Source organism: Gopherus evgoodei, chromosome 11, assembly GCF_007399415.2.
Source record: "Gopherus evgoodei ecotype Sinaloan lineage chromosome 11, rGopEvg1_v1.p, whole genome shotgun sequence".
NCBI classification, from domain to species: Eukaryota; Metazoa; Chordata; order Testudines; family Testudinidae; genus Gopherus; species Gopherus evgoodei.
In genome coordinates, this window is record NC_044332.1 from 51,276,420 (window position 1) to 51,301,775 (window position 25,356).

Genomic DNA, 25,356 nt, shown 5'->3' on the forward strand with positions numbered 1-25,356 from the left:
CAAGAATTCAAGAGCAAGAAGCAGGCATGATCATGGCAACTACAGAAAATCCATGCTGTTGCCTGGACACTTCCTGTAGTGCCCCTTGGGTTTATATGGGGCAGGGTGCTAATCAGCTGCCATGGGGCTGTTGTTTGTCAAACCCTTGAGGTTCTCTGTGTCCAAAGAGTATCATGGGAAGTGGAGCGCCGGGCTGAATTTAAATGAACATTTACTGTAGAATCATGAACTGGTTCAATGCTCCAAATTCAGTTTAAGATGGAACATTTGTTGAAGATGGGAAGAAGCTGGAAGGAGAGAAGTGCAGTGGAAAAGGAGTTGGCATGCAAATTGTGGGATTATAGCCTTTGGCTGCTGAGCCAGATAAAGCATGTACAGTTTTAAACAAAATGCCTACACCCAGAATGTTCAGGGGCAGGACAAGGTTTCAGAAAATAGAGGTAAACAAGAGTAATGTGTATCTTTATTTCTCCTTTCTTTTCACCAATTTAAAATAATTGGTGTAGGTATTTCTCCCTTCTTTATCCTCCCACTGATGATGTCATTAGGAAATACATGCACTGCACCACTGGGAAATGGTCCATGCCTATGACATAACCATAAGGCCCCAAACCCCTATGAGAATGTAGTTTAAAGCCATCAAGATCCAAAGCCATGCACCAAAACACTCCGACACCTCTAGCGAGGAAACCTCAGACTTCTCCCCCAAACTCCATCAAAGAAACAGATCTCTTAACTTTCATAATGAGATCTTCAAATTAAGCTGGGCAGACGTGGCAGGTCTGAATCTGAAGCTAGCTTACCTACAGGGAAAGAATATTGAATAGCTGAAAAGGAAGGAGAGCAGCTATTTAAACTTTTTCAAAACTAAACATGTTTTGGGAAATGGCTGTGGTTTTAATATTTTGCAAAATGGTTTGTCTATCTCTATCTACAACAGGATTTAATATAAATAATGTACCACTTATTATATTCTATGCAAAGCATATTATCAACATATTTAGGGATATATCTAATTAACAAGTAAGTTATTATATATCTATCTATATCTATATATCCTGCATAGTTTCTGTCAAATAGACTAATGCTACCTAAAAGCTCCAGCACATCAGAATCTACTTTTCTGGAAGAATTTGTTTTCTTTATTGTTTAAAATGACTAAAGTGTACAAAATATTTTAGAACCACTTATCTTCCAATTTGTCACCCAATTTCCAATGCAATCAAAGAAACAGATATTTATAAAACTACACTAGGCAACAATGTCAAGAAGGATATTAAAAAGTGTATATTATGTGCAGAATTCACAGCACCGCATGCCCTGAAGAAAATGCATGAGGATCATACATAACAAAGGACACCATTTTGCTGTTCCACATTTTCAAGAGCAGTATCCACTGTTTACATAATTGAGCTATGTCATACGGGGGGGGGGAGCCAGTCTGAAGCTTAGCCCACAACTGAAACCAAACTGAACCTATCATATATTGGTAACACCATGGCCCCTAAATTGATTCCCAACCAGGTACCTATGCTAAATTCCATCTCAGAGTCTTAACCAAGGATTGTCTGTTTCTACTGAGCTAACTTGTGATTGAAAATCAATTTCACTTGTATGAGAGAAGAAACACAGGAGTCTGGAGTGGCTCTGACTTTGAAGAAGCACAAAACATGCAAAACTAAGTATTGGACAAGGCACAGCAGAGAAGTGTCAGACCCTGTGCCCTTGCCAATTTTTATTCCTACCACCATCATTGAGACATGGGTCAGGACTTGTGGGATCTGCAGAAAAGAAATATGGGATGTGGAAAGGAAGGACAAGGGCAACTTCAAAAGGTTCAGATAAGCTCACTTCTCTAAGCTTATCTAAGCCAAAGCGCACCTGCAATTGTTGAGGGGTTTGCCCATCACTAGGGGCACTGTGAATGCATGGGGCCACAATTTTTTGCCCTATTTAAGTCAATGGCAAAACTCCCATTGACTTCAGTGTGCCAGAATATTACTGAAGATTCTGCATTTTGCTGCGGATTTGGGATTGCTTCACAAATTTTATTTTCTGCACAAAATAAGCTGTTTAAAAAAACAAACAAACCAACCTTCAGCCCTTCTGCTGATGAAGCGATTCCTGGGAATGTCAGTCAATGCAGTACACAAGGTACTGGAGGAAAGGCATTCTCAATGAAGTTTCCTCTCCCCTGGAACTTACTTTCCCAGCTCAATTTGCTGAAGCATGAATTTGTCGATCTTGAACTCAGGCAGCAAAGCTCATTTTCCCCTAGGCTTTTTCCTGGGGAAGTGGGTTGCTGTGGATGACAGGAAGTCCCTCAATTGGGTATGCTTTCCAGGATTTTATATTTTGGACATTAACCCACCAAAAGAATTTCTTATCAAGAGCAGGCTATCTCCCTCTTATATGAGATACCAGATTGGTACAGGTACAAGCTTTATCTCAAGAAAACGAATGTTGCAAAGATGATGATTTAGGACAGTAGTTCTCAAGCAGGGGTCTGGGGCCCCTTGTGGGGTCACCAGCAAGTTTCAAGGGGCCCATCGAGCTGGGGCAGCATTAGACTCGCTGGGGCCCAGGTCAGAAAGCTGAAGCCCCACTGCATGGCTGAAGCCAGACCCCAAGCAGCTTAGCTTCATGGGGAGGGAGGTCCTGTGGCATGGAGTCCTAGGCAATTGCCCTGTTTGCTACCCCCTAACGCAGGCCCTGGCTTTTATATGCAGAAAACCAGTGGTTGTGCCACAGCTGGGCCATGGAGCTTTTATAGCATGTTGTGGGGGGGGGGAGGGCACAGAAAGAAAAAGGCTGAGAACCTCTGATTTAGGAAATACCTGGTCATTAATAAGAATGTGAGGATGCTCCTTATTCTGCATATACTAAAGAGGAATGTAGGGCTGTGTTATCTGCTAAGCCATAAAGTGAGCCCTTCCCTCACCCTCTTTGTGAAGAAAAGCCACTAAGAAACACATGTTGAGTTGAAAATGTTTACAGCCTTTATTGTTTCTTCTTAGATGTTGAAATGGTGAACACCTCTGTGAAATGCAGACTTGCAAATATATTAGCTATATTAAAAACTTCCAGCATAATTTCCTAATATCACTGTTATGTAAATAGTACAATAATTTATGTACCAACCTGAAATCTAATGACCTTGCTAAACAGACTATTAATATAAGAAGTCATTTAAATATAGAATATTGATATGAATGGGGAATTGGTTAGTTAGTTATCTGGCAAGCAAGCAACTATTTCACCCACTTCAGGTAAATAGGAAGCATCATTTCCCCCAAAATTGTTAAAGAATCAACAACTTCTTTAATAACTATTTAAGCTAAAGACTCTCTAATAGTTATTTAATTTTAAAAAACTGTTTTGAAAATTGAAAGCTTTTATCTAAAGAACAGGTGTGTTTGGACTTTCTGAAAATATTTCCTTTCCTGGTAAAACCTAAGGAAACTGAAGAAATCTCTTAGAAAATTGATTGAATAAGAGAGTGAAATGTCTATATTTAAAGATGTTCTGAGATGCTCCCACCAGAGAGACAAAGGAAATATAAAACTGTCAAGGAAGAATTACAACCCTAATGCACACATAGTATTAACAAAACTATATATTCATAAGATGAAGACACTCCTAAGGCCAACCCATGAAAGTACTGAGTCAATGAAAGGATGACAGCAACCAACAATAAAACTAAATAAGCCTGGAAGAAGTTTGTTTTCCTATAATTGCAAGAAAGTCGGAAGGAGAAGAGTACAAAGCTTTGAAGTGAGCCCCCCTCACAACACTCTGCTACCCTTCTCAGACACAGAGCACTCAAACCAACGCACTATGTCATCTCCATAACCAAGCTGCCACAGATAGCTAAGAAAAATAGAAAAGACTCAAGAAGAAACCAATCCAAGGAAAGCCTCCTCAAAACTTCATTTTACCAATTTATGTAAAAGTTAACTAAGACACTGCCTATGAACTATATTTAATAACTCTTGTAATTATTTTATTGGAATATTGAGATTGTTTTACAAAATGCACATGGATTTTAACCCTTCAGAGATGCTATTGTAATTTAAGATACTAACAATTTCTGTTATTAATCACCACAATGTTAGATCCTATATTCTTGAAGAGGAGGCAGGGGCTACTAATCACTGGTTAACACAGAAATACTGGTATTTAATTGGACTTAAGACTCTTAATATTTGTTAATTGGTCTATCATAAGACAGCTCCTTGAATGGTTTCTCCTAAGTAACTGATTAAAATAGCTTTTGATTTCATAAGATTTAGTTAAGATTGCTTACTTTGCTCATCTATCAACTGTCTGGTGATTAACAATAAGCAGACAAGCTCACCTGCCCTTAAACTAATTCTTTTGCTAATTAATAAACAGCCTTTGCTTTTGTGTGGTACTCTAAGCTTGGACTCAATCACATTGGGCAATCAGACCTTGGTTTCAGCGTACCAACAGGGTTGCCAATTCTGGCTGTATGTATTCCTGGAGATTTCATCACATGACCATGTTTAATTAAAGATTAATCTTTAATTCCTGGAGACTACAGGCCAATCCAGGAGGGTTGGCAACAACATGTACCAAAAGAAAAGTGCTTCACTAAGGGCAGCCCCATTTTCAGAGATGTAATCTCTGGCTACAGCTCTCCACAGAGACAAAGAGATTTCAATATAAGTAGCAGTAACGATCCTGCAGTTCACCAAATAACAAACCAGCGAAAGAGAAAGGAATAAAACTTTAATAAAACAAACTGGGGAGGGCCTCTGGCAAACTGCTGCATATGCACACAGCCATACAGAGCTCCCAACCCCCACCTTCAGGACATATCTCTAAATTCCTATGTTCATAATACTGTCCCTTATGAGGGAGGCTCTAAATTATAACCTTCTACAAACATATCACTACAGTAACCTCTTTATCATATGTTTTGCTTAATATTTTCTTGTTCCTAAATAATGGCTATGGTTAATAATTGTGATTCTTTTGCTTGGTTTTAATCAGTGTTCCCCAAGGTATGTAAAAGAACCCCCATGACTATAAATAGTGGGAGTCACATCCCTGAGCTGGCAGTAAGAGACACAATTAGAGCTGGCCTACTATTTCTTGTTTCTCTAGCCCTTTTACAATAAAATTATTTCATGTTCAACAATTAAAATGTACCTCTGTCCACCCACAGCACATTTTAAGGACATAGCTTTTGTAAGTACCTGAAGTGAAAGTAGACAAATATTTAACTTCTTTATCAATGAGCTTGAAGTTTTTATTTTACTGCAGCTGAAACAATAATAAATACTAAGCAAAGAAAGTTAATCTGTATCTACAGCAAGACCTTTTAAAATACATCAGTACAGACCCATTGTCTCTCGCCAACTGTTATTTGTGAATTAGCCTAATCTGGATTGTGATTGTAATTATTATTTACAGAATGCTGGATTTGCTTGGAAGCATACAGATGTGTAAGAAAAGACAGCTCCTCTCAAAAAGCTTAGATTAAATATTATACAGATACACCTTTACCCCAGTATAAGGCGACCGAATATAACACAAATTCAGATATAATGAGGTAAAGCAGTGCTTGGGGGGGGCGGGGCTGCGCCCTCCGGTGGATCAAAGCAAGTTCGTTATAATGCAGTTTCTCACCTATAACGCACTAAGATTTTTTGGCTCCCGAGGACAGCGTTGTATTGAGGTAGAAGTGTAGTTCAGACCTGGCACATACAGGTCTGACATACACAGAATATGGATGAGAAATAGGTGGAAGATCACATCATGATGTAGGTTTTCTGTCTCTTATCCCTACCAAATTCATGGTCTATTTGGGTCATTTTCACAGTCATATGATTTTAAAAATAATAAATTTCATGATTTCAGATATTTAAATCTGAAATTTCATGGTGTTGTAATTGTAGGGGTCCTGACTCAAAAGGAGTCATGGGGGGGTTACAAGGTTATTGGAGGGGTTGCAGTACTGCCTCCCTTACTTTTGCGCTGCTGCACCCTCCTTTCCTTAAACATTCGAATAATCCCCAGCCAGGTTCCAACTACAAAGGTGCGTGAAGTAGGGGTGCGGCCACACCCTGTCTTGAAGTGGTTTCCAGCATATACAGTCTAATGGATGTCAGCACCCCCACTATACAAATTGTTCCATCACCCCTGCCTAGCTATCCTTCCCTTGCATAAGGTGAAAGGGCACTGTAAAAGGAGGGGGTTGGCGTCCCGCAATTCCAGGCATATGAACCCCAAACCACCTTATTTAGCTACCTTAAAGAATGCTTTCCTTGAAATCCTTTTCTAATCCATTTTATCCAATATCCATATCTCTTCCATACAGACTACCTGCACGGGATGTCTGCCACAAGGTTTTACATACTAAATTGCAACATCATAACCCAATCCCTCTACTTCCACCCACTGGGTCCCAGACCTCCTATGGGGAAAGTGAAAAAAACACTCCCCCTAATCTGGCAGTATGGGAAAAATTCCTTTCCAGACCTACAAGGAAAAGGGCAACTAATATAACGTATGCAGTGGATCAAGGAGGAACCAGATCCTCCTGCCAAATTTAAGAGTGGGTTGCTGCTGCCAACCCGATCCCAGTAAAAAAGGGCCTTGCTAGGACTTCATGGGATGTTATTAACCCCCCACTTTTCTGGTCAGCAGGAAGCATGATTCAGTACCTTCTCCCCGCTAATGTAAGGGAACCACTAAAGGGGCAATGCCCCTTTTCTTCCAGCTAGCTAGACAAAGACCCCTTTGCTTGAGGGACATACTCTAAAGGCTGTAAATAGTTGTAGGAGTCTGACATTAATCTAAAACAAATCCCTCAAAGTATGCTACTAAGGAAAAGTGTAGCAAAAAGTGCTTGTTGCCATTCTGCCCTCTTCTAATATACAGTGATGACTAAAAGACATCAAAATGGCTTAATAATGTTTTAATAATCTATTTGGTGAGGAGGGGAGAGTCATGCAGGTTCTTCTCCTCCAATTTCATCCCCACAATGCTCCTATGACAGATACACACACACCCCTCCCCCGACAGCTGCCTAAAACCCTGCATCAGGATGTTACCTTGCTCTACACTCTGTCAATACCATCCATAAAATCAACCAGAGGGTACATTGGGTGTGACGTAAACCAGTATCAGTATGTTGAGTGCGACAACTCTCTCCCCCATTAGGACTGATTTCATTACATTACACAACCCAAGGTTTGCAGTGCAAAGAAACTTAGATAAAAATGCACTGAAAGGCCCTTGCCCAGGCATTGGTCACAGCGGTCAGAATTCCTTCTTCCCAAGGCGATGGAATATCAGCAGAGCCATTCTGCAGTTGCTACTGTTCAAAACCCTGAGCTTCTACTTTCCCCTCTCTAAGCAGAATGTTTTACCCAGTGGATCAAAATACACCCTGTTATACCCTGTGCACAGTAACATAAAAGAGAGCTGCCACACATTCTGATCTGCACTGTATAAGGGTACGTCTACACTACAGGATAAATTCGAATTAGCTTAAACCGATTTTATAAAACAGATATTATAAAGTCGATTGTGCGCGTCCACACTAGGCACATTAATTCGGTGGTGTGCGTCCGTGGTCCGAGGCTAGAGTCAATTTCTGGAGTGGTGCACTGTGGGTAGCTACTGTAAAATAATGAGGCCAATAACGTCGATTTGCGTCCACACTAACCCTAGATCAATATAGTGATATGAATTTTAGCGTTACTCCTCTCGTTTTGTAGGAGTACAGAAATCGATTTAAAGAACCCTTTAAATCGATATAAAGAGCAGTGTAGTGTGGACGGGTGCAGCGTTAAATCAATTTAACGCTGTTAAAATCGGTTTAACAGCGTAGTGTGGACCAGGCCTAAGTTACAGAGTATTTCTATTTCAGCAACCACCAGTTTTAGTCTTGAGTGGAAGCAAAAAATGCTCATATCATCAGGCAAATTGTAGTCAAAGAAATAGAGCAATAAGAGTTTCTTCTTTTGAAATAGAAAACTAATTTTCCCCAACAGTCAATATAGTCTCTTCTGCATAGCAGAAGATGTAGTATCTATCTTAGACACTAGATAAAAACCTAACATAAGCCTGAAGAAAAATCTCAGCATGTAAACTCCATACAGCAGCAGCACAAGCCTAAAGAAAATTAGAAATCCTGTCATGTTCTGTTACTCTACCCTTCTTCTCCCTGACCTACCTTGCTCCTCTTATAGGTCCCACTGCCACACAATAGCACAATACAAAGCACAATAGCTGGAGACAAAGTTCTGTGGGGTAATGTCCCCCAATGGATGGTTTCATTTTTTGCTTTCTTTTAGCCTCACTCCATAAGACTTACAAAACTAGGTTTCACATGCATTTCTCATGAGCAAGGATTACTTGGGTGAAATTCCACAAAAACTATTTTATTCCTGAAAGTTAGAGCTTCACCCATCTCTGGACCAAGAGCAGTTCTTTCGGAGCAATATTTCAATGTTTGGTGTATGGAAGATACTAGCATGGCTCTGAAATGGCCTTCCCAACAACCTCAGTACACTCATGTCTCCAAGCACCATGCAAGTGATAGATTAATTGCACCAATGTGTAAAACATTGTCTGAATTTGGTCATTTCAATACGGATAGTAAAATATTTTCAGAAAAATTATCTCTCAAAAAAAACCAACAAAAATATTCTAAAGCATGTTAATCTGAAAATGGTAAACAGTAACTAAATATCTACATTAATACTGAGAGCATATGGAAAAAAATCTTATTTTCTTTTCAGCAACACATAAAAAGCCATAACAATTCTAAAAGCATGCAAACACCTGAAAGATTTTAACATGGGCTTCCCTCTTCATGTTCAAATGAAATTGCCACTATCATTCTAGTCAATAACAATTCAGGTAAATCCCCAGTATACGATTAATATCTCTGGCAAACACAGACCTCTTAGAAGTCTGGATGCTCTCTTCTAACTCAACTATCCTCCAGTGTTTCTCCCTTATAGTTGGATGGAAATCATTGCCAGCCACTGCTAATAACAATCCAGGTAAACATCAGGGGAAGTTGGAGCAATTCAGATAGACATGTCCCATCCATATAACGTGGCATTCTTGGAACTTTCTGCAAATGATTCCCTATTATGGTTCACTAAGTACAATATTTAGAAGAATAATAACCAGTTGAAATACAACAGGTATAGCATTTTTTAAAATGGACAATTAAAAAAAGACAGACATCTTTACTACAACCCAGTACTATATTTTCAATACTTATGTATTCTACTCATAGCAAGTTCAGTAAATAATGTTAAAGTACACTATTTTTTTCTAAAAAGATACACAACGTATTCCTAATTCAGCCAAACAGTTAACCACATGCTTAAGTGCTTCGCTGAATAAGAATGGACCACAGTACATACAAAATGATTACTGAAAAAAATTAAAAGTTTCATTTTATAATCCGATTTTATTTAAATTAAATACAGATTTATTGATTAAAAATAAACCTATTAAAAACTGAATTAGAAATTGACAATCTCTATAAGGCCTACACTACTTATAAGCTATTAAAATCTTTTAATTAAAATACAAAAAATCATATTAAGTGGTACATGTTTGCTGACAAGTTTTAAAGAAAGCAAACCACTGACCTGGTGGAAGTCACTGGCTGAGCACCTCAGTTTGCTGAAGTGCTAAAACAGATTTGGACAGCAGTAGCCTCTTCTACAGGTACAAAGAGAATATTTTCTTCATTTCAGTTTATTCAATCAGTTCAGTTCAATGACTAGTTCATTCAAAGGTAAGAAACCAATTGGAAGCTGAAAAAACAGGAAAGCTCATTTTCCTCTTTCAATCTATGAATGAAAACTTGGTGTGAAATGATGAGATCTACTAGTTCTAAAACCCTGAAGGACATACTGACCAGAAACAAACGGTTCATTGCACTAACTACAGATAACACTTTCTTTGTTTAAATTAACCAGTTATTTTTAAATGTTTGATAAATTATTAGATAATCTTTTCCTTCCTTATGTTTCTACCATATTTAAGGTAGATTAATAATAATAAAAACAATTACAATTCTGTTCTGGGGCATTTTTAATTGAATTTCCATCCAATAGAGACTGACACATGACAAGTAAAAAATTAGTCATCTAGTAAATAAGAAATGCATCATTGGCATTTTTCTAACATAATAATAGATATAAAAGTAAGACTCTGAATAGGTAAATTAAGCTATATAATGATTTAAGTAAATATGTATAGATGTGATGTATCCTCCTGCTTAGCAAGAAGCAGCACGAAATTTAGTGTAAAGGCTATAGTTATTTGCAAATGAACATGTGAATCACCCTTTGTTTAAGAAAATAACTAAAAGGTGTGAATACAAAACAAGATTAAAATCAATTACTTAAATCAAATGTTCTGCTTGCTGATTTAAACCATGAATAAGATAAATTACCTATATCACTTTGATTTAAATCACTCCATCCTGGGATGGGCTGAAGCACATGCTTAAGATTACGCTTGTGCTTAAGTGCTTTGCTGAATAGAAGCTTGTAAACTATGCTTGAAGACAGCAGGCTCACTTGATTTATATTTCTACAGATTACACTACATAAATCAAGACTCACATATTGAACTGCAGTAAACAGTTAGTGAATCAATGTAGAGAAGGAAAAATTAAATACTTAATGATCTGTTCATTACACTAACTTAGAATCTCTTCTAAAGACAGATTCATGTCAGTTAGCAGGATACTTCCATATGCCTGCTGGAGCAATGTGGGAAAGAAATCTGCTTGCATGTGTTTGTTTAAATCTATGAAGATCTTATTTTCTTTATAATTGTAAAAATGCCTGCTCTGAACTCATGAGCAGTTTATTCATTTTACAAAGCCTCATGCAATTTAGGAACCAATGAAAAATTTCTAACTGACAGAATTTTCCGTATATGCAGTGTTATAGCCATGTCATTCCCACGGTATTAGAGAGACAAGGTGGGTGAGGTAATTTCTTTTATTGAGCCAACTTCTGTTGGTGAGAGACACAAACTTTCAAGTTACACAGAACTAGTTTGTCTCTCTCACCAACAGAAGTTGATCCAATAAAAGATATTAAAGTAGAAGTTCAAAGAAACAACCACCAGAGTTATGGACTGACTGGTCATGTAGAACCAGAAGTAATCAATCAGGCAGCAGTGGAGAAAAATCAGCAGCAAACAATGTATTGCAGATGTTCTCAACCTTTTTTTTCAGAGCCATCCCCACAACATACTATAAAAAAATCTAGGGCCCGGGGGGGGGGGGGGGGGAGGGCGGGGGGCTCCAGGTTTCATCCATGGCGGGGCAGGGGTTGGAGCTGCAGCTGCAGGGTGGGGGGCTTAGGACTCGGCGGGGGTAGGGAGGAAGAGGCTTGGGGCTTCTGATCCTTGGAAGCATCGGTGCTTTGGGCTTTAGACCTGGGTGGAGCCCTGGGACACCGGTCTTCAGTCCTGCAGCTCCGTTCCCCAGCTTCAACTCCGTGCCTCCATTCTCACCTTCAGACCCACAGTTCAGCCCCATGGGGAGTCCCGGGGATCAGGGCTTCAGCCCGATGGCAGTCGCCGGGTCTCAGAGCTTTAGCTATGAGGATGTACCGGAACTCCCTGTTCCTGGTTACAGCCACAGCGCTCACCCCATAACTAAAGATCCAAGCCCTGGCACATTCCCCCTGGGGGAATTCTGCACCACTCCGCAATCACAGAATCAATGTGCCCCACAGATTTTAGTCTTTCTCTGCAGAATAACTGATTCATGCGCACCTCCCAGGTAGTGGTCCCAAGGGAAGGGGGCTGTCATGGTATAATTCCCCACTCTGAACCTTAGCGTCCAAAAGATGGAGTACCAGCATGAATTCCTCTAAGCTCAATTACCAGCTTAGTACTTGTAGCGCTGCTGCCACCAACCAGGAATTCCAGTGCCTGGTATACTCTGGTCCCCCAAAAATCTGGCTCAGGGATCCCCAAGACCCAGTCCCTCTGGATCTTAACACAAGGAAAGTAAACCCTTTCCCTCACCGTTGCCTCTCCCAGGCTTCCCCTCCCTGGGTTACCCTGGAAGATCACTGTGATTCAAACTCCTTGAATCTTAAAACAGAGAGAAAAATTCACCTTCTCTCCCTCCTTCTCTCTTCCCCTCCCAGACTCTCCCTGAGAGAGAAAGTAATCCTAACACAGAGAGAAAATTAACCTTTCTCTCCCCCTTCCCTCCTGTCTCCCCACCAATTCCCTGGTGAATCCAGACCCAGTCCCCTGGGGTCTCACCAGAATAAAAAAAAACAATCAGGTTCTTAAACAAGAAAAGCTTTTAATTAAAGAAAGAAAAAACAGTAAAAATTATCTTTGTAAATTTAAGATGGAATACATTACAGGGTCTTTCAGCTATAGACACGGGAATACCCTCCCAGCCTAAGTATACAAGTACACATTAGAATCCTTTCAGCAAAATACAAATTTGAACTCCTTCCAGCCAAATACACATTTGCAAATAAAGAAAACAAACATAAGCCTAACTCGCCTTATCTGCCTAGTACCCACTATTCTGAACTTATAAGAGCCTTTATCGGAGAGACTGGAGAGAAACCTGGTTGCACGTCTGGTCCCTCTGAGCTCCCAGAGTGAACAACAACCAAAAACTAACAGTACACACAAAAACTTCCCTCCCTCAAGATTTGAAAGTATTCTGTCCCCTGATTGGTCCTCTGGTCAGGTGACAGCCAGGCTCACTGATCTTGTTAACCCTTTAGAGGCAAAAGAGGTATGAAGTACTTCTGTTCTATTAACTCTTACTTATCTGTTTATGAAGGGCACATCAGGAACAGCTGGAGGAGATGTAAATCACTACTTCGGAGGGCGGGGCTAGGTATGCATGCAAGACTCTATTCCTCTCACTTGATATTTTGGTGCGCCTGGAGACGGAGAGGGGCAGCGCTAGAGATGCCCCAGTCAGCGGATCCTACCCCACCGCAGGATCCAGCTCCTAGGCCTGGCTAAGTGGTGGGCAGGAAGGAGGGAGCAGAAGTCTATTCTCCCCTTCACGAGCCATTCTCAGGGCTGGGGCTGGAGCTGGGGCTGAGGACAGGTCAAACTCACTCCGGGAACCTCCCCCGGCTCCAGAAAACTCCACACACTCTTCATCCATTTTCTGCCACCATCGCTCCCCTGCCATGGTCACTGTATGGGGCCTGCCCCCATCTACCCAACCTCCATGCTTCTGGACTCCCACACAAATCCAAACCACCCCTGCCAAGCCCCACCCTCTTTATCCAGACGCTCACCCCCACCCCCTGACCACCTCCCCACTAATCCCCCCTGAACTGGAACTCCTACCCTGTCAAACCCCACCCCTCTGCGTGTGGACAACCCTACCAAGCCGCCTGAACCCAGACCTCCCCCCTATCCCACTAAGTCAAACTCCCCCAGGACCCAGACTGTACAGTGATGGGCTGGAGCCCAGGCTCTACAACCCTGCAGGGTAGGAGGGTCCCAAGCTCCAGCTCTAGAAGTCCGCACAACAATGAAACAGCCCCACAGCCTGAGCCCCAAGTTGGCTAGAATGGGCCTACTACAGGTTTTTCTTTGTTGCATAGACATATCCTTAATATCTTCTGTCCTTGACATAGATGGAAATATCAGTCTTGCCATCTGCTCTGTGAAGCCATACAGATGTGCTAAGATGCCTAGTAAGGAATCTATTTGCCAAAAAACATTTCATGAATCTTCTGTGTTGTTTGTATTTCTTGTTGACGGGTATTTTGAAAAAACTTACCAGAATAATTGAAAATCAAATATTTTGCAGAATTTTAGATATTGTGCATAGAATTTTTAATTTTTTTGGCACAGAATTCCCTCAGGAGTAATATCTATATCTATATCTATATATATAATATAAAACCCTAAAAACGTACATTCAAGTAATCTGGCATCTAAATTCTATCTCTGAGCTCACACTTCTTTGCAGGGACAAATCTGGTAGTCAGGTTGAGGTTTCTTCAATGTGGTTCATCAGTTGCATACTGCAGAGTTTGAGCTTTTAGATTAAACAATGTTCCTTGGATACTGTACATTAATATGAAACAAACAAACATCTCATGGCAGGGAGAAAAATATTTTTCACACGTAATAACAGTATCTATCATACTTAATAGAACAGTTCAACAACAGTGGACAGAAATAAACTCAAACTGTGTATATCCTATTTCAAATCTAAGATGTAATTATATGCATAAATTAGAAGGCCAGAAGGAACCATTGTGATAATCTAGTCTGACCTGTATAATACAATGCTTCTGAAAACAATTCCTACAGCATATCTTTCAGAAAGACATCTGATCAGCCACAATCCTTGGTAAATTGTTCTACTGGTTAATTACCCTCACTGTTAAAAAATGATGCTCTATTTTCAGTTTCAATTTGCTTAGCTTCAGCTTCCAGTGATTGGATTGTGTAATACCTTTCTCTACTACATTAAAGAGCCCATTATCAAATATTTCTTCCCATGTAGGTGACTTATGTATGTTTTTCTTTTGAAATACATATACTATTTTATCCCAGTTAATTTTCATCTGTTAATGAAGAAGAGCTACAGTTTTAATTAATGAGTACAGCAGACTCTCCCTGAGGTGTATATTTTGACTTTACACCCAATGAAGGGATTTGCATTCCTCCTGTTGTATAATTGGACTTAAACATTTACTCTAATGGTGAGCTCAATCGTGAAAACTGAAAGTTTATAAAATGTCACAATAATCTATGACAACAAATATTAATGAGAAAAGGTGTCAAAGAGACACAGACAGAATGAGTTAGTCCCATCAAAAAGACTACTGATATAATTAAAGGACTTTGTTAGGATCATTTCTGGTAAACAAGAATTGAGGACCAAAAATTTATTGACAGACAAAATAATGAGTGAATGGGCTATTCCACCCAACACTCCCTTTTGGAGTCCTTAAAGATAGAGACTGGCTACTGGAACGAGCTTCATGGCTACCACGCCAACCCATCCGGAGACCTTGGGCCGTCTTCATCTTATTTGCGAGAGATGTCCCGACTAGACTGGGCCAGACTGAGAGACCCATATGACATTGCACCTCCATGGACTCCAACTAAATCCCCAACACCACCTGGGATGTGAGAGTTTGTTTGTCCCTCTCACCGCAGTATCTCCTTTTCCTTCCTATCTCTCTTGTTCTTTCTTCTCTCTAAAAAGAGTGGCTTAGCAAGCCAAAACCGCTGTGACCATGTGGTCAGAAAAAGGAAGGTAAAAGCAATGCCTTAAACATCCCAATGCTGACACAAGTTTGCCAGGTCTTAAAGTGGCTGATAAAATCATGTGCTGTGCTTGTGTTTTTCCAGCAGTGAGGTTACAAGTGACAATTTACAACAGACATAGATGCTGAATTTTCTATCTTTGCTGTCTGTGCGTGCATATGTGTGTGCGTCTCTCTCTCTCTCTCCCTCTCTCTCATTTTCTCTTCTAGGAAACGGGATCAAACTTTAACAGCAACAACTGTTCCAGCCCATCTCAATTAATTTCTTCTCTTCTTCCACAAAAGGACAGTTATTGCTATCTTTAAAATAATCTAAAAGGCTAACAAGGAGGTTTTTTTTCCTTCTGAAACCTCTTTCCAGCTAAAAAGATGTTATTAAAATCAAAACCTTAGTTAATATTTCACATTTCAAATGCTTTAAATTGTTCTTCCTTTTTTCTCCCCTGTACTTTTAATAAAAGGTTTAAAGGATTTTTAATGGTGTTTGCACCATGTACTAAGCAGGCTGAGGCCTCTGTTACCAAGCCCCAAACCTTGTTTAAATGTTGGAAAGTGATAGGTTATGTTAACACCTTTGACTGTTTGGGCCTATATATTTTCCATCTAAATTAATACACCATGCCCTTCACTGGCTTCCATTGGAATCTTTGGCTAGCGCTAGTGTTTGTCCTGAAAATACAGGAAAGAAAGACAAGATGCAAGAAATGTGTTTTAGTTAGGCTGCAGCCTTATTAACTGACATATCTGGGAACTATCCAACAATAATGTGCACGTCATGATTCCTTCCTTGTTTCCACCAGCTAGAGGGCTGCTGTCATCCCCCTACCCCTCCACATGCCGCTCCTATGAGAGTTAAGAGTCTGGGGAGAGAGGGTTGTCTCCCTTAGCAACCCCAACTCCTACTCCACAGCTTTTTAGGGAACACCTTTCCCTAAGTCCACTTCTAGTTCTGGTTTATCAGGAAACCAGACAAGCACCTGAACTGGACACCTATCACCTGCAGCAACTGGAACCTTACCTCCTGACCTACCCCACTGGGTCCAAGCTGCTGTGGGGAAGGCAAAAAGCACCTTCCCCTCTCACCTCAGCCAATATGGCCTTGAGGAAAAATGTCTTCCCGGTACACAAAAAAGACACTAGTGCAACGCCCACAGCAGAGCAACAAATGGTCCCACAACAATTCCTCAGATAGGAGCTGATAATCGAGGTATGAGAGCAGCAAAGAATCCTGTGGCACCTTATAGACTAACAGACGTTTTGGAGCATGAGCTTTCGTGGGTGAATACCCACTTCCTCAGATGCAACCTGATGCATCTGAGGAAGTGGGTATTCACCCACGAAAGCTCATGCTCCAAAACGTCTGTTAGTCTATAAGGTGCCACAGGATTCTTTGCTGCTTTTACAGATCCAGACTAACACGGCTACCCTCTGATACTTGAGGTATGAGAGGGGGCTCCAGCTGGAGGGACAGAGTTTATATACCTTCCTCCAGGTGCCCAGGTGCCCATTTGGCCAACCACTAGTTCAGGTGATGCCTTTCCCTGTCTCCCAATCCCAGCCACTTTGTCTGCCAACCCGCAAGGGAAGGGGAGACCCTTAAAGGAGCCACACCCTCTTTTCCCTGCCAGTCCAGGCAAAGCACTCCAATCTTTGAGGCAGTGGTGGTTGCAGAGTGATCAAATCAATGATGCTCTTTGCAACAGCATGTTGACCTGAAGGAAGAAACAAAGCAAAAGGGCATTTGTAATGATACGGGTGAGCTTTCAAACCTGAGCGGTGCCGCGAACCCCTGCACCAGGTCGCAATGCCTGGAATAGGAAGTCAGGCCCAGCCTGTAGGACAGAAGGCTGCTGTTGGATGAGTGCGAGGCAGGCTCACTCACAGTGATGGGTTAATCTAGAACCTTCCTAGGACTCACCATTAAGAAAACACTGTTACAGATGACTCCTGACCTTCCACACACTGTAGTCTATGTGGCGCATAATACATTGTATGCACCAGCATGTGCGAGATTCTGTAGGCTGTGTCGCACCAGAACAAAGGACTCAGAAATATTTCCATAGGGAAAAAAGGCAAAGTATTAACTGACTCCCTGTTCACAACAAAATTTTACTGTTCTATCATCACAGATGATACTACTGTGTTACTGATCAACAATATACAAATAAATCTCTTTGGCCCTTTGCCATGCACAACTGGTGAAACCTGACTTTTGAAGTTTCCAGCAATAGCCCTTGGGATTTGGCTTCACCATCCCTGTTAAAAAGGGATTGAAGGTTGACAGTTCTTCAAATAGTTTTCACTTGGGCATAGCATTGTCAGTTTTCAAGCTACTGCTTCTTTTTGATAGATGACAGATAGCAGAGACCTTAACTACTGAAAACACCAAATCCTTATGAGCAGCTAATGCAAAGTTTTTGCCAGGACATAGATCCAAATACAATAAAAGATTTACTATTTCCTGCTGATATGTAACTCAGGTTTGTTAATGCTAAACCTGGCATGCGCTGCAACATATTGAATACGAGAATCTGTTCTAATCAAAGACTCGTCAGTGGACACAACTAACTGTGCTACCATATAAAGAGATGCATCACTTAAGAAATTCAATCTGGCTGGTCTATGCAAGAGGTCATAACACTGTCTCTATAGCTTCTCACACCTACCTTAGTCATGTGACTGATTTTTGTTTAGAGATGAACAACGTTATTAAGCATTCTAATTTCAACAATGGAAACCACCACCACCCAGAAAAAAGGAGTGGTGAAAGAAAGACTGGTTCTGTGCAGAAATGGAGAAGCTAATGTAATAAAGCTCAAATTCTTGAATCACCTATCTAGTCAAGATGGTTTCCCCCACTTCTTTGCCAAGATGTGGGAGGCAAGGCACCAACAAAATTGCATCACTGTACTTACTAGTTTTATTTTCCGTATTTCTCAAAGAAAGTCTCATGAAAATTTACAAATCAAAAAGGAGAACACTGATACGCTGGCATTACCCCATTCCAAAAAGGGAATAGTATGTCTGATCCCTGCAATGCTCACTGCTTTTGTAAGATTGCTAGTGGTCAGTGTCCATCTCAATGGAAACCTTAGGGTATGTCTACACTGGAGTTGGAAGATATAATTTTCAGTTCAAGGAGCCATACTCCAGTTCTCTGTGATTGAGCTAGTATGCGAAAAATAGAAGGGTAGCCAAGGCAGTGCGAGTGGTGGGAGGGGCTAACATTCCTGAGTATGTAGCTAGGGTTTTGGATGAGATCGTACTTGAGGACGCTAGCGCCTCCCACCACTCACACTGCCATGGCTACACTTGGTGCTAGCAGGGTATGTGCTTGCCAGCTCAAGGAGACACCTTCCACTCCAATGCAGGAATACTCTTAGTATTGTTATGCCTTTTTCCCGTGCTCACATAATGAAATCTGTAACTCATTAAGTCATTGGGAAACCAAAGACTAATTAGGGGGAACTGATCACGCTTTTAAGTTGACAAGCTGGTATCCCACCTCAAAGATTCTATACTCACATTGCTTTATTGAAATAAATGTTTTATTTTATCTGTTTTATTTTATTAAAATTCAAAACAGGAAAACAAACAAAGCTACTGTTAATAATATTAAACTAAACTAAAAGTATTACAGCTATCAGATCAATTCAACAAACCAATGAAGTTAGTCTCAATATAGGATTGGAGTTAAATCATTAAATACCAAAAAAATCAATATTTACAGATCCTAAGAACTCTAAAAAGATGGCTGGCCATTTGATTATAAATTCCAACTAAAGAATTTTATCAAAATCAATCTAATCCAGAATCTGAATGGTTAAGCACATTAACATTGAAAACAAATTACTATATAATGGCTGGACCACAATCTCATAGCCAATTATAAAAAACTTATTTGTTAGACTCAATTCCTACATGGTGGTTAACCAATTCCACCCGGACCCCAACAGATGCCGTAATGCAGACTTTAAGAGAATACGTTTGATAAACAGAAGTTTAACAACTCTTATTTACCTGAACTTACAGATGACAACCGAAACAGAAATGGAACTAAAACTGTCTTGGTGACACTGATGAATGATTTCCTGCAGTTAACAGATAGAGGATATCCTCCTTGACGTCTCTGCAGCTCTCAGCACTGCTGACCATAAGATTCTGCTGTGTCACGTGAGAGAGGTGGGTCAGGTCCAGGGTCAGGCACTAAAATGGTTTAAGTCCCTCCTGGAGGGTTGCACCCAACAAGTAGCGATGAAAATTTGCACCTTCACCACTAGGCCCCGCCCAGCTGGTGAGTGAGCAAATGGGGCCAGTGACAGTGGGATTCCAGGGGGGGCCCTATACACATGTGAGGAACAGGATACTATATCCCTGTAGGTGAAAGATGCAGAGGGAGGGCTGTGCTTCCTGATTATACTGATGCATTTCTGTCAATTTCTGCATATCAGATAAAATTGACATTTACTGATGACTAACCATTTAAACAGAATCTTTCCAAGCCTACATAGAAGCTATTCTCTTTATACACATATTAGGATGCCATTTTAGCCAAAAATACTCTTTCTGTATTTTTTGCCAAGGAAATCTACAGTTCACACTTGTGAAAAGCAGCAAGAAACACAGTATACAAGAAGAGTAAAATCATGACTTCACGCTGCTCCAATTTATACTCCCATCAAGGACAGGATGATAGAAGAGAAATTTCACACAGATCTCCTTGTGGAGTTTTCCTTTCCCTTGAAGGGAGCAATTCAATACTTTATTTGCAAAGTAGAATCCACACCTTCAAGATTATTCTCAATGTTAATGTGATAAAAATGCATCCCACACAGAATGTGACATGAGCATTGCAGCACTGAAGAGATAAAAATAGCCACTATAGCATTAAAATCACTTTGTGAGGAAATGGAAGTATTCTTCTCCTCTATACAAATGTCTAAACAATGTTCATGGATTTTGCAGGATGCAATAAATCATTGCCTGCCATGGCTGTGCTTTCATTTTACTACAATTACCTAAAGGTTAACTTGCACTCCTTTTAAGCTACATTAAGATACAATATTTTAAAAAGAAAATAAAAATGCTTCATTTGCACAAGGGATATAAATCACATGTGCTTAGGGATCTGGGAATTAATATTTTCCTGTTAGATATGTTCTACTTGCTGCAAGCATTGCTCAGATTTATGATACAATCAGAGATCACAGTTTAGTGCGCCTAAGTTTTCTGGATCATTGCACAAGTCAGTCCCGCAGTGATTACTAACTCATGCTTATCACTTCAATACTTGCCCATGAAAAAACTGAAATACATGTATACACACACCACATACGGTCAATGTTATGTATGCCTCAGAATCAGTAAATGAAGGCTAGTCCCAGAGGGTTAAATACCATTGGATTAAAGGATGCACAAAATGTTTTTAAACGACATGACTGGTTTCCAGGCATTCAGGTCATGTAAGGTAAAAGGAAAGCTCCAAAAGACTGTAACTCATAATATTAAAATCTCTTTGCTATCATTTCTCTCTTTTGTCTCATCAGGATTGTTATGGCTATTCCCTACCCAGAAAAACAAGCCAAACATCAGTCTGAGGGGGGAAAAAGTGAAGGGAATAACCTATACATGAACCTTGTATTAAGTGAAACACAAAACGTTATATAATTCACCTTATTAGCATATTTATGCTTCAAACATTAAAATGCAAACACTGTCCAAAATGAAAAGCTTGCAATTCTGTAAGTAAAACACAAGATAACAATAACGTCCCTTGTCTGCCAACTAGATACTACTGTTTTTGCATCTACCTCTAGATAACAATATACTTTCATCAAATTATTTGCTTTTTCAGCACCTACCCCATTATATATTTTGAGCAAAACAACTGAATGTGCAAAACACACATTTAATTGATGCTGAGCTGGCTTAACTGGTGTGAAAGTAATATAAAACCCCCAAAATTCTGAATTCAACTGTCCTGTCCTCCATGATTTTACTTTCACATTTTCCATTATTTTAATGCAACACACATTTAGATGTGCCTGCGGGCACCGCATTGGGAACCTCTGATCTAGTCTGACCTCCTGTATAACACAGGCCATAGAACTTTCCCAAAATAATTCCTACAGCGTATCTTGCAGAAAAACATCCAATATTCATTTAAAAATTGCCAGTGATGGAGAATCCACCACAACCCTTGGTAATTGTTCCAATGGATAATTACTCTCATCATTAAAAAATTACGCCTTATTTCCAGTCTGAATTTGTTTAGCTTTAAATTTCAGCCATTGGATCGTGTTATACTTTTCTCTACTAGATTTAGGAGACCATTCTTAAATACTTGTTCCCCGCATAGATACTTATGGACTGTAATCAAGTCACCCCTTAACCGTCTCTTGGTTAAGGTAAATTGATTGAGCTCTTTGAGTCCTTCAATATAAGGTATGTTTTCTAATCCTTTAAATCACTCTCATGGCTCTTCTCTGAGCCCTCTCCAATTTATTAACATCCTTGTTCAATTATGGGCACCAGAATTGGATACAGTATTCCAGCAGCAGTTGCCCCAGAGCCAAATATATATGTAAAGTATATACAGGTATCTATTCCTGCTTGAGATGTCCCTGTTTATGGATCCCAGGATCACATTAGCTCTTTTACCTACAGCATCACAATGGGAGCTAATGTTCAACTGATTACCCAACATAATCCTCAAATGTTTTTGACTCACTGCTTCCCAGGATAGAGTCCTCTCCTGTAAGTATGGCCTATATTCTTTGTTCCTAGATGTATACATTTACATTTAGCTGTTTTAAAATGCACATTATTTGCTTGTGCCTAGTTTATCAAGCAACCCAGATTGCTCGGTATCAGTGACCTGTCCTCTTCATTATATACCACTCCCCCAATTTCTGTGTCACTTGCAAACTTTATCAGGGATGATTTTATGTTTTCTTACAGAAAATGGATAAAATGTTTAATAGTGTAGAGCCAAGAACCAACCCCTGTGGGAGCAGACTAGAAACACACTGGCTCAATGACAATTCTCCATTCACAATTACATTTCCTCATGAAAATGGCCTCACAAATCAAAAAAATATATTTTTTCTGCATTTCAGACAAGCATAAATCTTTATTTGGCTCCATAGCATTACCTTCAAATATTTACATTTTATTTTAGAAGAATTATCTATTTTCACTACTTTCATCCATTCAGCTGCTTGTTTCCTATCACTTTAACTATGTAAAAAGCAGTGATCAATAACAGCTGATTGTAACCAGTAGGCACACCATTTGCTCCAACCACCGAGTCCACCCACTCAACTTCCATTCTAGATCTTCGATAGTTCGAACTTTTTTATTTTCTCCTAATATACATTGTTTCCCTTTTAGCTTTGTAAAATAAAGTTTTCATTTAGCATTTTATATTCAAAATATTCAAATATAAATACTTTAGAATAATTCACAACAACACAGAAGTCCAAGAAAAAAAAAACACTGGGAAAACCTGATAAATAAAAACCACACAATGAGTTATATTTTTTTCTGAATATAGAAAAGAAAGCATATTTTTTCAGCAGACATATGTCTCAATACCTCAGTAAGTGTTTTACCTGGATAAGATGTTGTTAGAATCGGCAAGATCTTAAAATCCTGTTAACTGCCCAATTAAGAACATAAGCATGACCATATTAGGTCAGACCAATAGTCCATCTAGCCCAGGATTGTGTCTTCCAACAGTGGCCAATGCCAGATGCTTCAGGGGGAACGAACAGAAACAGGGCAGTTTTCAAGTGATACATCCCATTGTTCATCCCAGCAACCAGCAGTCACAGGTTTAGGAACTCCCAGAGCATGGGATTGTGTCCCTTACCATCCTAGCTAATAGCCAGGGATGGAGCTATCCATCATGAATTTATCTACATTCTTTCTTTACCCCACTTATACTTGTAACCTTCACAACATCCCCAACAACAAGTTCCTTAGGTTGACTCTGTGCTGTATTAAGAAGCACTTCCTTATGTTTGTTTTAAATCTGCTGCCTATTTATTTAATTAGGTGACCCCTGATTCTTGTGTTATATGAAGGGATAAATAACACTTCCTTATTCACTTTCTCTACACCATTAATGATTTTAGAGGCTTCTATCATATTCCTCCCTTCATCGTCTCTTTTTCCAAAGTGAACAGGTCCAGTCTTTTTAATCACTCCTCATAGGGAAGCTATTCCATACTCTAGTCATTTCTGCTGACCTTCTCTGTACCTTTTCCATTTCTAATATCTTTTCTGAGATAGGGTATTCAAGGTGTAGGCATCCCATGGATTTCTATGGTGGCATTATGAGATTTACTGTCTTATTATCTATCCCTTTCCTAATGTTTCCTAACATTGTTAACTTTTTGACTGCCACTGTATATTGAGTGGATGTTTTCAGAGAACTATGCAAAATGTCCCTGTAGGGAGGCGCCCTGGCTCCCCGCCGCGCCTGAGAGGGACGAGCCAGAGCAGGTGCCTCAGTGGGCGGAGTCACCGCCGCCTGTCCCTGCCCCCCGGAAGTCAAGGGGCGGAACAGGAAGTATAAAAGCCCGGCCTCAGCGCTCAGTTGGCCGCAGGCTGTCGGAGAGGACAGACGCTGGTGCCTGAGCTCCCGCCGGGCCTGACCTGCCCCGCGCTGACTACCCGGAGGAGCGCTGGTCCGACCTGCCTCGGGCCCTGTATCCGGAGGAGTGCTGGCCTGACCTGCCCCGTGCTCACTACCCAGAGGAGCGCTGGCCTGACCTGCCTCGTGCCCAGTATCTGGAGGAGCTGCTGGAGCTTCCCGCTGCCCAGTATCCAGAGGAGCCCATGGTCTGGGACCCGCCGGACAATGCCAGCAGAGGACAGGTACCTACAGAGGGGGAGACTGGAAGTGGCCCGGGGGTAGCCGACCCCAGTCTGGCTCTAGGAGACCCTGACCCAATGTCAGTGTGTTGCAGCCAGGATTCCCCACTGACTGCAGTGAACCCTTGCCGCTGCTAGGGCCCCGGGCTGGGACGCAGTGGAGTGGGAGGGCCTGCGTCCCCCCTGCCACCCTTCCAAGGGTGGCAGACTTCCCCCTCTCCCTGGCCTGGGGAGGCCTTCTGTATGGACTTATGGTTTAGACTGCTGCTCAGCCCCTGCCTAAGAGTCTGAGCCTGAACTGCTTACTGCCCCCACCCTGCCCCAGGGCCGGGCTTATAGACTTTGTGTTTGCTCAGCCTGCTGACAGGCCTGAGCCTGAACGGCTTACTGCCCCCACCCTGCCCCAGGGCCAGGCTTATAGACTTGGTGTTTGCTCAGCCTGCTGAAAGGCTGGGATTCTGCCTTGTTTACAGACCCTTTATTCCCTCAGCCCTGCTGAGGGGTTCGGCCTACACGGACTGCTGCCTGTAGGGATGCGCCCTGGCTCCACGCTGCGCCTGAGAGGGACAAGCCCCAGCACCGGACCCTTACAGTCCCCAAGATCTCTTTCTTGAATGGTACCAGCTAAGCTAGACCCCATAATTTTCTATGTTTAGTTGGGATTATGTTTTCCAATATGTATTAGTTTCATTTATAAACACTGAATTTCATCTGCCATTTTGTTGCCCTGTCACCCAGTTCCCTTTGTGATCTCTCTTTGTACCTCTCCATAGTCAGATTTGAATTGAACTATCATGAATAATTTTGTATCATCTGCAAACTTTTCCATCTCTCTATTTAACCCATTTTTCCAGATCATTTATGAATATGTTGAATAGCGCTGGTCCCACTACAGATCCTTAGGGGATCCTGCTATTTACCTCTCTCCATCCTGAAATTGACCATTTGTCCCTCTTATCCCATGACTGCTTAATCTGCTTAAGAGCTTTTAGTGAGGGACCTTGTCATAGGCTTTCTGAAAGTCCAAGTACAGCCTCACTAAGAAAAATTGTGCAAGCACTGCAATCTCTCTATTCAATGAAAAGATGTACAGCTGTGCATCTGCATGCTGATAGTATCACAGACCACTTCATCATCTCCTGAACAGCCTCACATAACATTAAATAAG

At 40.8% G+C, this 25,356-nt stretch overlaps 1 protein-coding gene across 1 annotated transcript in view; it reads right to left on the bottom strand.

Moving 5' to 3' along the window:
• KCNJ3 (potassium inwardly rectifying channel subfamily J member 3) overlaps positions 1-25,356 on the bottom strand; it is a 199,548-nt gene that overhangs the window by 143,149 nt on the left and 31,043 nt on the right. The gene's annotated exons all lie outside the window — the stretch shown is intronic.